We start from the raw sequence: 17491 nt of genomic DNA on the forward strand, positions 1-17491 counted from the left end.
CGCTGCGTTTAAAATCCAACAATGGTATCTGAGCATAGGTTGTATGCATATAGATCTGTGGTAAAAATTTCAGAATTTTATGTGATTTTATGAATTAATTATGATTTTTACAAGTTATATCATGGATTAATTTTGTCTGATGAGAAATCGTTTCTCATAATAATTTTGAATGTTGATCTGGGTTCTACAAGTGTTGTAGATCGTCTGGGTATTTTTTTCATAATTTTATGATATATAGATTTTTTATTATGAATTTTTGAAGTTCTTGTAATTAAATTCGTAATTAAATTAGTATAAATATATGTATATAAAGTATATATATATGTTTGTATATATCTGTACTATTGTCTGCTATATACATCTGCTCTGCTGCGGCACGGAAAGAACAGCAGGAAAGAGACAGAGAAGTCAGATGCACGGCGTTCGAGAAGAATAAGCGGCGGCTGCTGCGAAAACGAAAAATAAAAAAAATAGGGGTGTAACGCATTCCGGGAATGCGTTACACACCTGTGGCGCATTCACGGAATGCGTTACACCCTTTAATGGCTTAAAAGGGGTGTAACGCATCACCGGAATGCGTTACAGGCCTTGTAACGCGTTCCTGTAATGCGTTACATCCCGACTGTCCAGATTAAAATTGATTTTCTAGGAGTTTCGTAACTCCGTTTTAGGCGTGCAATATACCATTGGATTCGTTTTTTCGAGACGGATCTAATGGAGTGATCAATTTTAGTTTATATAAAAGTTTTGAACTGTTTATATTTCCATAAAGTGTTTTAAAGTTGTTTTTGACTGTTTTAATTGCTTTTAAATGCTTCATGTGATACATAGAGATGTATAATGCTTATACTAATGTGCTAGATGATGTAACATGCCTACCTTGATGTTTATTCATGTTGATATATGTGATATATGCTTAGTTTATCATGCGATGATAGATTTAGGTGAACTTAAATAAACATAAGGCGTTTGTTAGACAACCTAGTATAGTGAAATTGTTTCATAACCTTAAGAATAATATTATGAATACAATTATGAGATTCTTGTGTTTGTGAAACACATAATTGAATATGAATTTTCGATATGAGAGAAAGGATGATTCTGTCAACAACAGATTTCTATCTGTAAGAAAGAGTTATTAACTCCTCTTGACAATGCTCCACCCGATATGGGAATCATCTGATTATTGATTATTGATTTGAAATATTTAATTTAAAAGGAAGAATCTCTTTATAATATGATTATGATTGTAACGTAATATAATCCCTCTAAAATTGAATAATATCAAGTAGTAATTGGCCAATGATACAACGGGCTTGTGTCGGTCATAGCCTTCCAACATGGTAGAAAGTAGTTCTTATTTTTGAATCATTGTCGTTTCGTGCCACAGCCGAGGGCTTTGATTTCGAAATAAGAAATACTTGTCTATTACATAGAGATGTGTACATTGAATAAGAATCTAAAGGTCGTTACGTGCCACAGCCGTAGGCCTTTGGGGACTGATTTAATTGTACGGAATGTTGGGTTAGACTTGACTTAGAATATTGAGTTTGTCATGCCACAGCCGTGACTCAATTATTCAAGAAGCTAAAGTTTGATTAGGGAATAACATTAGATGTAATTGACAAGAGTTGTCTGCCTATTGAACATTACATGGCGTTTCGTGCCACAGCCGGGGTTGTGTAATGGAATGTAGGATTTCTATTCCCACTAGCATTATGAATGCTTAATTTTTCACGTAGGGGGTTGAATAAATTAGGTAAACTAGTGGGAGCCACTTATGAATAAAGACCCGATTCATATAGTGTTTTGAAATGAAATCGAATATTTGCTAAGTGTTGTTATGTGTTTATCATTTACAGATTTACTTTGTACATTATGTCTGCTGCACTATCACTTAGGAGCATACTGGATGCTCACAAATTGACTGGTCCTAATTATGCTGACTGGCTTCGAAACTTGAGAATTGTTCTCAGGATTGAGAAGCTGGAATACGTGATTGACTCACCTAAGCCTACTGAACCTGCTAGTGATGCACATAATGATGAACATGTTGTGTATCGTAAGTGGATAGATGATGCAAATGTTGCTCAATGCATCATGCTAGCTTCCATGAACATTGAGCTACAGAAGCAACATGAGCATATAGATGCTCACACTATCCTCATGCATCTACAAGAGTTGTATGATGTGGCGGGGAGGACAGCTCGATATGAGATATCGAAGGAGCTGTTCGGTTGTAGGATGTCTGAGGGATCATCTGTGAATGACCATGTACTTAAGATGATCAATTTGATTGAACGTCTTGGACAACTTGGTTTTGTCATGGATGGGGAGCTGAGCCAAGACCTGGTCTTGCAATCGCTTCCGAGTTCGTTCTCGCAGTTTGTTGTGAACTTTCACATGAATAAGTTGGATGTCAGCCTGCCTGAACTCTACAACATATTGAAGACTGCGGAATCGAATTTTCCCCCTAAGAAGAGTTCTGTTCTTCTAATTGGTAAAGGTTCCAATCCTAAGAAAAGGAAGAGGAACCCTTCCAAGAAGAAGAAAGTAGGTGAGAAAATGCCGGTTCCACCAAAACCTGAAGACCCCGAGAGCAAAGTTGTTTGCTTTCACTGTAACAAGGTGAGGCACTGGAAGAGGAACTGCAAGGTTTACCTTGTAGAATTGAAGAAGAAGAAGGGTAGTGAGACTACCGCTTCTGATTCAGGTATGTTCATGATAGAAATGAATATGTCATTAAATCAAATTTCTACCTGGGTATTAGATACCGCCTGTGGTTCTCAAATCTGCAATTTGTTGCAGGGACCAAGGAGAAGTAGGACTCTTGAGGAAGAGGAGGTGATTCTACTGATGGAAATGGAGCAAGAGTTGCTGCTGAAGATGTAGAATCATTTCATTTACATAGGCCTACAGGCAAGACTATTATTTGAAATAATTGTTATTTTGTTCCCTCGATTGTGAGGAATATTATTCCCATATTAGACTTGGCTGGATTTTCATTTATTATTGAGAATAATGAATGTTCTATTCTTAGAGATAATATTCTTTATGGATGTGGTGCTTTAAATAATGGTCTGTATGTATGTGACATAATTTATTTCAGATTGAACAAACTAATAAAAGAAAAGAGATGATAAAAATCTCACTTTATAGTGGCATTGCAGTCTCCATTTAGTAGACATGGAGAGAGGGCTGCAAATTTGCTAGGAATGGTACACACAGATGTATGTGGACCAATGTCTACGCAAGCCATGGGTGGATTTTCATACTTCATTACTTTCATAGATGATAGATCTGGATTCGGATATGTGTTTGATGAAACACAAGTCTGAGGCCTTCGAAAAGTTCAAAGAATATAAGTATGAAGTGGAGAAACAACCAAACATAGTATTATAACTCTTCGATTAGATCGAGGTGGTGAATACTTGAACGGAGAGTTTCTGGATTATCTCAAAGTAAATGGTATAGTCTCCCAGTGGACTCCTCCAGATTAGTATCTGAAAGGAGAAATCGAACTTTGTTAGACATAGTTCGGTCCATGATGAGCTATGCAAATCTTCCAGTATTTCTATGGGGTTATGCATTGGAAACCTCAGTATATTTACTGAATAAGGTGCCTTCCAAAATCTGTTCCTCAAACTTCATATGAGATATGGAAAGAAAGGAAACCGAGTCTTAAACACGTTAAGATTTGGGGATGTCCAACTTATGTCAAGAAAGTTGACCCAGATAAGCTGGAATATCGATCCGGAAAATGTAGTTTTGTGGGATATCCTAAAGAGACTTTAGGGTATTACTTTTGCACCGATCATCGGGTGTTTGTCTCCAGACATGCTACCTTCTTGGAAAAGGAGTTTATCCTTGAAGGAAACAGTGGGAGCAAAATTGAACTTGATGAAGTTCAAGAAGCACAAACTACTACAGATCGAGTGGAAACACCTGTTCTGACTGAACAACCTTTTGTGGAACAGCCCATTCATAGGTCAGGGAGAGTGTCTCGCCAACCTGAGATGTAATATGGACTTGTCATTGAGAATGACAATGAGTTGTCGATCATTAATGATGACGACCCTGTGACCTATAATGAGGCTATGAGTAGTATTGACTCAGAGAAATGGCATAGTGCCATGAAATCCGGAATGGAATCTATGTATACGGTATACAAAAGATAGATTATAGCAGATGGCCAGGTGGAGACCTTTAAGGCCAAGCATTTGGGAAAAGGATTCAAACAAAGGCAATGGATTGACTTTTATGAAACCTTTTACCTGTAGCCCTGTTAAAATCAGTTCGGATTTTGCTTGCGAATGCTGCTTACTACGACTATGTGATCTGGAAAATAGCCAGATGGTTTTCTTTCCAAGGGAAATGAAAACCTAGTGTGTAAGCTGCTGCGAACCATATGTGGTTTAAAGCAAGCTTCTCGAAAGATGGAACATTCGTTTTGATGAGAAAATCAAAGAGTTTGATTTTATCAAAAAACGTAGATGAACCATGCGTCTACAAAAGGGTTAGTGGGAGCGCGGTAACATTTCTTGTATTGTATTGAATTAGAGTTGACACACATAACAACATAGCAGACCCACTCACAAAGCTACTTTATGAAAGTCACTTTGATCGTCATAAAGACAAGATGGGTATTAGATACCAGAGTGATTGGCTTTAGTACAAGTGGGAGATTGAAAGGAATATGTCCTAAGTCCAATCATGTATAAGGATTTAGGAATAACTTTTATGTAATCTGTTTTGATTTCATTGATATTAATAAAAGACTTGTTTTGTTTTTATTATGGGCTTTATCTATTTAAGTGTTTAAATAAGATATACCATAGTTTAGAGTAAAGCTTTTTATGGATTATGATGAGATCATAATAGTGAGACCTAAAAAGATGATAACTCTAAACTTAAATAGTTCCTGGTCATAGGATTACTAACTGGTAATTAATAATCCGAAAAGATCGGTACATACTATGCTTGCTTCATTATGAAGGATGTCTATTCTCATAGACATTTGTGTGGTGACACTATAGCTAGTATGTAGATGCTTATTATAGAATAAGTTCACTGAACATGACTCGCACAGCTGAACAACTGATAGAGTTCACTCACGTGTCAGCAGTTGTTCACATAGTGATAGTTGTACAAGTATCCTTAGACTTGAGGTCATCATAGTCATCTTGTGTACACTGAACTATGCTTTGATTTAGTTCTTAGTCTCTAGGGACAATTATTAGGGCTCTTCCGGGTATAGGAATTTGTACACGAAGATAGTGTATGATCAATAAAGGATCTACCCCTTCCAGTGAAGGAAGCGAATGTTCAAGGCTGATCCACTTATGCTAGTTCAGGAATCTCTGGCCAGAGTGAATGAAATTAGAAAGGAGTTTCTAATTTGCATAGAACTACGCATAGTAAATGGTAAGCAAGTGATTGAATTAGGTAGGCTTGACAAGAGATCCATGCCTTGTATTTAATCGGGACATTGTAGGGTAGAAGGAGTTTATTGTATGGTAACTATTCACTGAATAGGTTCTTGGTATTCTAAGCAGTGAATTCATATTATCCGGATAGTCGCGATATGCTGAGAAGTATCCCTCACGATGTAGAATAAATGTGATTAATTAATTAATCATATTTAATAAATTAGAGAATTTATATAAATAATGATAAAATAGTTTTATTATTATTTATTTCTACTACTGGCTTAATATTGAACCTACAGGGTCACACCATAAAAAGAGAATGATTTAATGGTGGAGGAATTAATTAATAATGGCTAATAATGATTTATTTATGAAATAAATAATTAATTGGCAAATTTAATAATTGATTAAATGAGATTTAATTGATTATAAATTAATTAAGAAAAGTTCTTAATATTATTAATTAAAGGATTTAATTTTTGGAAATTAAATCAAGAGAGAGAATTATTTCTAAAGTGTTTAGAAAAAGGATTAATGATTAAAAGGTGTTTTAATTATTAATGAGAATAATAAATGGGATAATAATAATAATATTTATGAGAAAATTTCAGCTGAAAATTTTGCCTATAAATACACTATTATAGACCCTAATTTTATTCGAACCCACACAAAACCCAAAAAGTTTGGAAAACCCAATTCTCTCCACCTCCTTCCTCCTCCTTAATATCGTTTTCTTGGTGGATACCGGTGGAGTGCTTCACACTTGAGGAGCAACTGCTAAGGATCTCTGATCGTTGTCTCCGAATTATTTTTAAAGGTTAGATTCGATCTCTCGAATTTTTATTCATGATCTGTATGCTTTTATTTGGATTTTATATGTGTAAAAGTGTTTTTCCATGCCCCCGCTGTGTTTAAAATCCAACAGGGTCCAGCTCATCACTGGCCCTTATCGTAACCATCCAGTCCATAGAGTATTTTGATATCAAATCATTTTGATTTTAAAACATCCCAAATCAGGGTTCGCAAATAACCCGAATGAATGGGTACTTGCTCAAGAGATCAATCGATAATCAAGGAACAAGTTCAAAAAGGTACTCGCATAAATAAGAGTAATTGCAGTGAAATATAAAAACATTTAACTATTCTGAACTTAGAATATGAGCGATTAAATATTTGCAGTATTTTAGGAGAAAGGTTAGGTATACTTGCCTCAATTGATAATCCTCTGATCTTTAACTAGATGTCATATCACTCAGTCTTATTGCATCTGTATTTCCCTGGACAGGCTACTTGACCTTTCTTATCATTTACCCTCTTAGGTTTATCTTTATTCTGAATCCACTCGTTTCATTACTACACGCAGTCAGGCTTTACTTCTACGGTTCTACCATCTCTATCTGGCTTTGAATGCCTTGAACTATTTGCATCTATCATAAATAACACTATTCAATGAACTGATAATATATATAATTGTCTAGTCTATACATTTATCTTTATCGTCTACCCGCCCGGTAATAATAGATAAGGATCACCTTTAATCATATAAAGTTTAATAAACACGTGGACTCATAGTTCACATAACACATAAACACGCAAGGCACGCATCACATAATTCATATAACACATAATCACATAATTCATGTAGCATATAAGTTGAATCGTCAAAAGATAGGTCTCGATATATTTAGAATTAGAATCGGGTCAAAAAGAGTATTTTATCGATTAATAACCGCCTCAGAATGATTTATAAAATAAACACCCTTTTGATACAAAAGAAATTAGGGCTCGAAAGTATTTTTAGTGAAAGCAGAATATTTTTCCGAGTCTAGAGGCGTTCGTTTCGTATTAAACGGACGAACGGTTGATTTATTATGAATGTTTAAACATTTTTCGGAATTAAAACGGGTCTCTGAATCATTTTATAATTAAATAATAGCGTTCGAATATCCGAATCTAACTTTAAAATAATTTTATAATAATTATCGAGCCTTGAAAATAATTTAAAATAATATTTTAAAGCTCGAAACTATTTTTCAGAATTTTTAAATCAATTTTAAATAATTAAATCTAATTATTAAATCAATTAAAATTAATTAAATTAATTAATCAATTAATTAAAATTAACCAACTAATTAAAATAATTAAAAATTAATTAAAATTAATTAATAAAATAATTTTGATTTATTTTTAAATAAATAAATAATTAAAACAATTTTCTGAATTTAAAATAATTAAATAAACAGTTTTTCTGATTTTTAAAATAGTAGAAGTATCGTTTTTAAAATAAAGTAAACATAAATCCTATTTTCGTAAAGTTTTGAAACTAAAATACGGAATTTATACTTTTTGTAAATAATAGGGGATCAAATTGTAATTTATCCTCCCTGCCGCTTGCCCCGCCGCTGCGCCGCCACCGGCCGGCTTTTCCTTGCACGAAAACAACCCAGGAAGTGCAGATTTGAAGCTCTCGTTGCCAGGAACCATATTACGGAGTTAAAATTGAGGAAGGACTTCGGTTTTAGCCAGAAATCCCAGTCGAAATCTCGCCGCCGGCGAGCTTCAAAGTTTTTCGGCGAGCTGCTATATTTAATCTCTGATCAAACTACTAGTACCAGTCGAATCCTCGAACAACGATCTACAATCTGATGTAACTCGTTTCAACCCAGAATCATTAAAAATAAAACCCCCAAATCAAATTAAGAATATTCAAACAATTATAAACCCTAGTTTACAATCCGAGAATCAAACTCAAATTTAACCATGTTACTGAACTCCAAATTTGACATATAATATACCAAAATGACCAGGAAGAAAATATCTACACGATTATGCCATCAAATCATATCAAAAACATCAAGAACAAAAATTCATAATTAATTCGAATTAAAATAAATAAATAACAAAATCACCTTGATTTCTGCACTGAAATGGTTGATTGATTCAGAAAGTACTTTTCAAGAGCTTCGTTTTGATATATCACATGTTTGAATCGGAGTTCGGTAATGCCTTCGTTCGTACGTTTGATTTTTAAGAACGTATCATTTTTAGGGTTTTTTCTTTGTAATTACTATATTTTTACTGGTTGTAAATAAATAAACGAATAAAATGAAATAAGAAATATGCTATTTATATTTATGGAATATTAGTTCATTCTGGATCATTTTGGATCGTTAAATTACTTGCTTAGCCGCTAAGTAATTGCAATAATGATCCGATTTGATATCAGTTTTGGATAATTATCCCAACCGGGCTTTTTATAAAACACTTTATACGAAAATAATGTAATAATATCCCGTCTTTCGAAAATACGGGTTTTGTTGATTCACCGAAATGATTATTGTATCGAAATCCTGCGCCGGGCCGCGCACGGGTCATACCGTAATCCGGATCGAAAAACTCAAAACACGGAAAATGTCCGGAATTACCAGATTTCGGGTTACGAAGGAGTTTTCGGAAGAGTTTCGGGTTGTAAAAACGTAAAAACGGTTGAAGTCGGACGATTCCCGGCTTTATAAAATAATTTTGTAATTATTCAGAAAATAGTTAATAATTCATAAATCATTATAAAGTCATATAACTCTCCAAAAATTACCAGAAAAATATCTTAATTATTTATATTTTATTCTGGACATATTAAAATTAATATACTCACATTTTATTAGATACAAACATCCAAATAATATTATCAATCATAAGATAATTCACCAAAAATTCATATAATATTCACATAATAATCATATATTGATACCAATAATTACACGATATTTCCCGGATGTTACATTGGGCCTAGTCCGTGGACAGCTTATGTTCGTGGACCTTGACGACCTCCTCTCGTGGGCCTTGACGACCTCCGCTCGTGGGCCGTCTTTAGTCTGTGACAGGCCCTGATCAACCCAATTTTGTATTGGGCTTTAGACAAGAATTCCAAGTGTAATTAATGCAACATTTAATATATCTTAAGAATGTATTTTCTATCCATATCATTTGCCCCCAACTTTCGGAAAGACTACTCGAGTTTTTGTGGAAGTTATATTGGTATATTCGCGACTCGGGTTACTTTAGGCCCTTGTCGAGTATCGGCCCTTCATGGGTATTAGCCCTTCATGGGTATCGGCCCTTCATGGGTATCGTTATTTTATCGTAAAGTATGGAGCGACCTATACGTTTACAATGACTTATACTTTTTTAGTATGAGTATACACACTTACGGCCTTTGCACATGCTAATTGAATAGTGTTTGACACTAAATGGTCCTAATCGGGAATAAAAAGCAAGCGTTTATCACCCCTTAACCTTCGTCAAGGTTAATTATAGGGAGAAAGCTGCTAACTGGCCCTAATCGGGGCTAATTGACCATAAACGGGGCTAATTTTCTTGTACCATTTGTTAATTAGGCCTACTACAACATAATTTTAAGCTAAAGCACACTAGCTGACCTTAATCGAGGCTAATCATAAAACTGGGCTTAATTGTCTTAATCAGGGCTAATTAGTATGCACAAGCCACTAATTATCCCTAATCCACACTATTTGTTAGATATATTTGTGATGTCGTGTCTAATAATGATTTGTATTTAGTTTTCAGATCTTGACTAACAGGACAAATCGGAACTTAACTGGAAATCAGTACTTATACTGAAGTCAGAACTTAAGATATCAGAAGATATTTATCAGGAGATAATATCAGGACTTAAGAAGACTTTCAGATAAGGAAGGCGGCTGATTGAAAGGAAAGAAGATCAAGACTAAAACAAGAAGAGATATGCATGGAGAAGAATTCTATGAAGAATAGAATACTTGGAAGAAAAAATAACTAGTTGATATATTTTAGGACACAGAATCATATTCAATATCAATTAGAAGATTATCTTGTAACTGTGTGTCTATAAAAACACAACATAGGGTTTACACTATAAGTGTTATCTTAATCGAGAATATTATTCATTGTAACCCTAACAGCTCTCGTGATATCTGTTCATCACTGAGAGAGAACGGTTTCATTGTAATACTGTTTTATTAATAAGATTATTCTGTGTTTTATACTTGTGTTCTTAATTCGATGTGATTGTACTATACACTGTATTCAACGCCCTTCTACAGTGTGTGTGTGACCTAACAAGTGGTATCAGAGCTATCTGTTAACACATATACAGTAACGATCCAAAACAATCATGTCTGAAGAAGAACGATCTCCAATCAAGCCCACCAAAACTGAAGAAACTCCAAAGACTCAAATCCAAAATCGATATGAGACAATTAGGGTTTTCATACTGAAACCTTCTGAGTATCCCATATGGAAAGTGAGGATGACTATGTTTCTGGAAGCTACATATCCAGAATAACTTGACAGAATTAATGAAGGACCACATAAGCCAACCAAGCTCTCTGTTGTAGTTGCAGATAAGCCAGCAATGACTGTACCAAAGGAGAAAAGTGAATATACAGCTGAAGATATCTCATCTATTGCCAAGGATGCAAAGGTAAAACATTTGCTGCATAGTGCCATTGACAATGTTATGTCAAACAGGGTAATAAACTGCAAGACTGCAAAGGAGAAATGGGATGCCTTGGAGATAAAATGCCAGGGAACTGCTGCAATTAAGAAAATCATGAGGACTATACTCACTCAAGAGTATGAGCACTTTGACTCAAAACCTGATGAGTCATTAACTGGTCTATATGACAAATTTATCAAATTCTTGAATGATCTGTCACTGGTGGATAAGGAATATGATCTTGAAGATACTAATTTTAAATTCCTTTTAGCTCTTCTTGAAAGTTGGGATTTGAAGGCAACCACGATAAGAGATAACTATGCTCTTGATGAAACTACTCTTGATGAAATTTATGGTATGCTCAAGACTCATGAACTTGAGATGGATCAAAGAAGCAAGAGACATGGGAGAAAGTCAAGAACAGTTGCTCTTAAGGCTGAGGAGGAATCCCCCAAAGTGGCTGTCTCAAAGAAAGGCAAAGGAAAGGCTCTCATCACAAAGTCTGATACTGAGTCATCAAGTTCTGATAATGATGAGGAATCAGAAACTGAAAGTCTATCTGAGATGGATGCTGATGAAGAGATGATGAGATTGTGTGCTCTTATGGTGAAAGGTATCACAAAGATAGCCTACAGGAAATTCAGAAAGGGAAGGAAGTTTTCCAGGAAAAGTGGAAGTTCTGACAAGAAGGGATTCAGAAAATCTGAAGGCAAAGGAGGAAAGTTTGACAGAGGAGATAACTCAAATGTTAAATGCTACAATTATGGTGAGAAAGGCCACATATCTCCTGACTGCAAGAAATTAAAAGGTGACAAAGGCAAGACACTTGTCACAAAGAAGAAAAGCTGGACAGACACTTCAGATTCTGAAGATGAGGTGAACTATGCCTTGATGGCAAATGCTGAAAGCAGTTATGAAGATTCTGAGTTAAAGGTACCTCAAACAACTTATGCTTTTCATACTGATGATATTACTGAGTTGAGATCTTATCTTAAAACCATGTTCATTAGCTATAGAGATCAGACTTTAACATGTGATAGGTTAACTTCTGAAAATCTGGCTTTTAAGAAAAGGAATGACTATTTAGAAAAGGAGTTAGTTATGTTCCATCAAACTCAGAAAGAAAGAGATGATGCTTTTTATGTTAGAGATGAAGTGTTAAAATTGAATCAATCTCTAAAAGCTGAGTTAGAAAAGGAAAGAGAGATTATCAGGACTTGGACTAACTCTGGCATAACAACTCAGAATTTACTAAGTAGTGGAAATTGGAAAGAGGGCTTAGGTTATGGAGATAATAAAAGTGAAACAGAAACCGAACAAATTAAGCCAATTGTTGTTAAACAGACTAATAAGCCAAAGGTAAATCCTATTAAGTTTGTAGCTAAAACTGTAAAGTCTGATTCTGAAAAGATGAAAGATACTGAGACAGAAGTTAAGGCTTAGTCAACTTCTGACAAATCAAAACAGGATAAGCAAACTGAAGTCAACATAGGCTTAATGACAAAGAAGCAACTTAAGTATAAACTGAAAGAGATTAAGAATGTAAACAAGGTAAAGCCATCTAGGAAAAATAGGAATGGAAAGGAAGGTGTGAATAAAAGCAATAATTATATGCCTGTTCCTAATGCTCCTAGAAAGAAATGCTATAACTGTGGAAATTCTAACCATCTGGCTTCTTTTTGCAGGAAGAATAAGAATATAAACTCCTTACCTTTTAAGTCAGGAGTTAAGAGTCAGTCTGTTAGGTTTAAGCCACAAAATCCTTGTTTTCATTGTGGTAGTTTATGGCATTCCATTTATACTTGTAAGGAATATCATAGTTTGTACTATGATTATTATCAAATAAAACCTTCTTTAAAGAAAGTTAGCATTGTTCCTTCTAGTGTAAGTTCTGATGCAAAGTCTGATACTGTAAATTCTGATAAGAAAAATGTTAACTTAAACTCTGATGTTAAATCCGCTGCAAATGTTAACAAACTTAATAAGGCCAAAGGATCCAAGCAAGTTTGGGTCCTTAAAACTAATCATTAGTGGTCTTTATGATTTCAGGGCAACATGAAAAACATCCTAGTTCTTGATAGTGGATGTTCAAGACATATGACTGGAAATAAAGCCCTGCTATCAGACTTTGTGGAGAAAGCTGGCCCAGGAGTTTCTTATGGAGATGGAAACATGGGAAAAACTCAAGGATATGGCAATATCAATCTTGGGAATGTCATCATTATAAAAGTAGCTCTAGTCTCAGGACTTAAACACAACCTGCTGAGTGTTAGTCAAATCTGTGACAAAGGTTATCATGTGGATTTCTTTGAAGAACACTGTGAAGTTGTAAGCAAATCTACAGGCAAAGTTGTTCTGAAGGGATACAGGTATGATAACATTTATGAAGCCAAGCTTTCAGCAAGTTTTGATAGTTCTGCAATCTGTCTGTTAAGCAAATCATCAATTGAGGAAAGCTGGGATTGGCACAAGAAACTCTCTCATTTAAATTTCAATAATATAAATGAACTAGTCAAGAAAGATCTTGTGAGAGGACTGCCAAAATCAGTATTTGCTCCTGATGGCCTTTGTGATTCATGTCAAAAGGCAAAACAAAGAAAATCTTCATTCAAGAGTAAGACTGAATCTTCAATTCTTGAGCCTTATCACCTACTACATGTTGATCTATTTGGTCCAGTGAATGTCATGTCTATTACAAAGAAGAAATATGCTATGGTCATAGTAGATGAGTTTACCAGATACACATGGGTGTATTTCTTGCACACAAAAAGTGAAACTGCATCTATCTTGATTGATCATGTCAAACAACTGGATAAGTTGGTCAAAGACTCTATGAAAATCATAAGAAGTGATAATGATACTGAGTTCAAGAATTTGATCATGGAAGAGTTCTGCAAAGACCATGGAATGAAGCAGGAATTTTCTGCTCTTGGAACTCCACATCAAAATGGAGTTGTTGAAAGAAAGAATAGAATTCTTATTGAAGCTGCACGAACTATGCTTGATGAAGCAAAGTTACCAACCTACTTTTGGGCTGAAGCTGTGCAGACTATTTGTTTTACTCAGAATGCAACACTTATCAACAAGCATGGAAAGACACCATATGAGATGGTGAAGAAAAAGAAGCAAAATCTGAAGTACTTTCCTGTATTTGGATGCAAGTGTTTTGTTCTTAAGACTCATCCCGAACAGCTGTCCAAATTTGATCTAAAAGCTGATGAAGAAATCTTTGTCGGATATCCACTTTCCACAAAAGCCTTCAGAGTCTACAATTTAAGAATAAGGGTAGTCATGGAATCTATCAATGTCTCTTTTGATGATAAGAAAATGACTGGAATTGAAGATTTCAATGATCATGATCAGCTGAGATTTGAGAATGAAGTTTTAAATTCTGATTCTGTAAATTCTGATAGTCTAAATCCTGATACTGTAAATTCTGATGGGTTAAACTCTGATATTATTGAAACTGTGGTGACAACGCCAAAGGAAAATGCACCTATGCAGGGGGAGCATAATGAAGATCTAACCACATCTCAAGAAACATCGGAACCTAGAACAGGCTCTTCAAGTTCTGATTCGTCAAGTTCTGATGGGCCAAGTTCTGATAATTCTGGAAACTCAAATTCTGAAGAATCCAACTCCGAGAGCATAATGTTGTGCAAGACATGCCTGTTTCATAACAAGACTAAGTCATATTGAAAACCCTAAGATTAGTTGTATTGTAACCTTAATCTGTAATTTATACTTGTAACACTTAATGTCTGTAAAATGTAAATGGAGCAGACTGGAGCATTTTTCCCTAAACAGTGTCAAGCCTAAGAATTCTATCTGGAAGAAGATCAAGAAGGTCATGCCTCAGAAGAATTATGAAGAAGTTTGGAGTTGAATAATTCTGTTTGGTGAAAAACATTATAAGTCAAGATCTCTACAAGTCACATAATTAGTGTTATAGAGAAGTCATTCGAGAACTCAGAAAGACCTATCGAGAACTCAGGAATTGTCTATCGAGAACTCAGGAAATGCTATTGGAGATATTGATAAGTCAGATACCCATTCGAGAACTCAGAGATATCGACAAGTATACATTCATTAGAGAACTCCGAGTTATCGATAATCCAAAGTCTATTAGAGAACTCTGAGTTATCGATAAACCAAAATTCACTAGAGAACTCAGAGTTGTCGATAAGTCAAGTCAACAATGAAGTTTCAGAGATATCGACAAGCCAACATGCCTATCGAGATGTCGAGTTCTCTACAGCTTAATTGGAGATCTCGAAGTGAAGAAATTTCTCTAAGTACAGAATTGCAGAACAATTCAATATCCAAGGTTGCAAATCAACAAATAATTCACACAGCTGGATTGACAAGTCTACAAAAAGTAGCTTGAGAGATGTACAAGATTAATGGTGAAGATTAACTGAAAAAGGAGGATCAACCAATACACAGTGGATGAAGATATGCTAATCTAGATATGGAAATCTCACTTTTCCTTTAAATAGAAGTGATTAGTGACATGTTAGAAAAGTGATTAGCACTTCTTATTATTCACTGTGTAAACCAAAGTTAACTATCATATAAAGTTAACTGAGGTCATTTGTTTAAGATGGGACTGAATATATTAGAAATTATATTCTCTCTCAAGAAAGAAGCTAAGTTCTAAACCAAGAACTTAGAGATTTTGTAGCAAAACACTGCTTGATTTTTAATATAAAATTAAGTGAGTTTTGAAGATCTTTGTTTTACATATTTGCATTGTTATTTATGTTTAACATCTATTCTACAAAATCATTGATAACAACCAACTGCTAAACCCAAAGTCAATCAAAAAGTAAACATTTAAGCCAAAACATATTCACCCCCCCTCTGTGTTGTATTCATATCTAACAAGTGGTATCAGAGCAAAATCTGAAAGTAAACAGATTAGATCTTGGAAAAATGAATACACATAAAATCAGTAGTATCAAGATTCCTCCCTTTGATAAGGCCAACTACACTTTATGGAAAAAGAAAATGTTGCTGTTTATAAGAATGGCCAATCACCTTTATATTCAGATCCTCAAGAATGGGCCCTTCATTCCTATGGTTAGAGTTGAGGAAACCACATATGGAGACATGGTTATTCCAGCTCATTATGCTCCCAAGGATGCCTCTGAGTATACTGAAACTGAAATAGAGAAAGTTTCCCTAGACAGTGCTTTGTAACTGATACTAATTAAGTCACTTGACAATATAATGTATAATAACATTGTCAACTGTGACACTGCAAAACAGATCTGGGAAAAGATTGAGATACTCTGTGAAGGAACTGAGGAGGTTAGGTCAAATCAAAAAGGATATTGATTTCTCAGTATGAGGGTTTTATGGCTAAACCAAAGGAAGGTATTACTGATGAGTTTGAAAGGTTTAATAAGCTGATAAATGATTTGCAGCTTCATGATAAATTTTATGATATTGAAGAAGTGAATTTGAAGTTCTTGCTTACTCTCCCTGATCATTTGGAACAAAAGATCTCTGCAATAAGAGAAGGAAGGGATTTGAGTAGAATCACACTGGAAGTGCTCTATGGGGTTCTGAAAACTTATGAACTTGTAATGATTCAAAGGAAATCATTAAGGGCTGGTCAATGATATGCAATGGATGGCTCAAGTGCACTGATTGTGAATGATGAGCAAAGATCCCAAACTCCAGAAATTTCTACAAGTGAGAAAAGAGTCAATGACACTAAAGAGCAAGTCATACTGGAATTGGATGAAGAAGATGAGTTCTACACTCTTGATGAGCTTGATGAACTAGACAAATCAATGGCTTACTTGGCTAGAAAATTCTCTAACATTAGAGTGAAGAAACCAATAATTTTTAAGAGCAAAGGACAATCCTTCAACAAAGACAGCAACTGGAAAGGAAAAGGGAAGTACACTCCTGATAGCAAAACTAGCTACAAAACTGGATCTGTTGATAAATCAAACATAAGGTGCTTTAACTGTGATGAGTTGGGCCATTTTGCTATAGAATGTAGGAAACCTAAGAAGGCAAAGAAAGACAAAGCCTATCTTGAATTGGAAGCAAAGTATGATGCTCTTCTAAAGAAGGAACAAGGGAAAGCTTATATTGCTGAGGGCAAAAGCTGGGATGATTCAGATAATGATGAAGATGAAGAAGTTGGAAACTATACACTCATGGCCTTGGAGCAAGGAGATTCTTCATCATCTAAATCACAGGTACCAACTCTTACCACAATTGGTTTAAATATGAGTTAATATAAGGAAACTGTTAAAAAGATGAGCACAGAAATGTTCCACATTCATACAAGCATGGTTGCTGCAAATGAGGAAGTTAGCAGATTGAAAAAGATCAATGAAAAACTTGAGAGTACAAAATAAGAGACTGATTTGTTGCTGGTTGAGCTTGATGCTGCTAAGCAAGAAAATGCATACTTAAAAAACAAATTAAAGTGTGCAAGTGAAATTGAAGCATTATTGAGAAAAAGGCTGGAGAAGAATGAAGTGAAGCTGAAATCCTTCAAAAATGCTTCTGAGTTGATTGGCCAATATCATGAAAAGAATAAGCC

This window comes from Apium graveolens, chromosome 5 (assembly GCF_009905375.1).
Source record: "Apium graveolens cultivar Ventura chromosome 5, ASM990537v1, whole genome shotgun sequence".
NCBI classification, from domain to species: Eukaryota; Viridiplantae; Streptophyta; class Magnoliopsida; order Apiales; family Apiaceae; genus Apium; species Apium graveolens.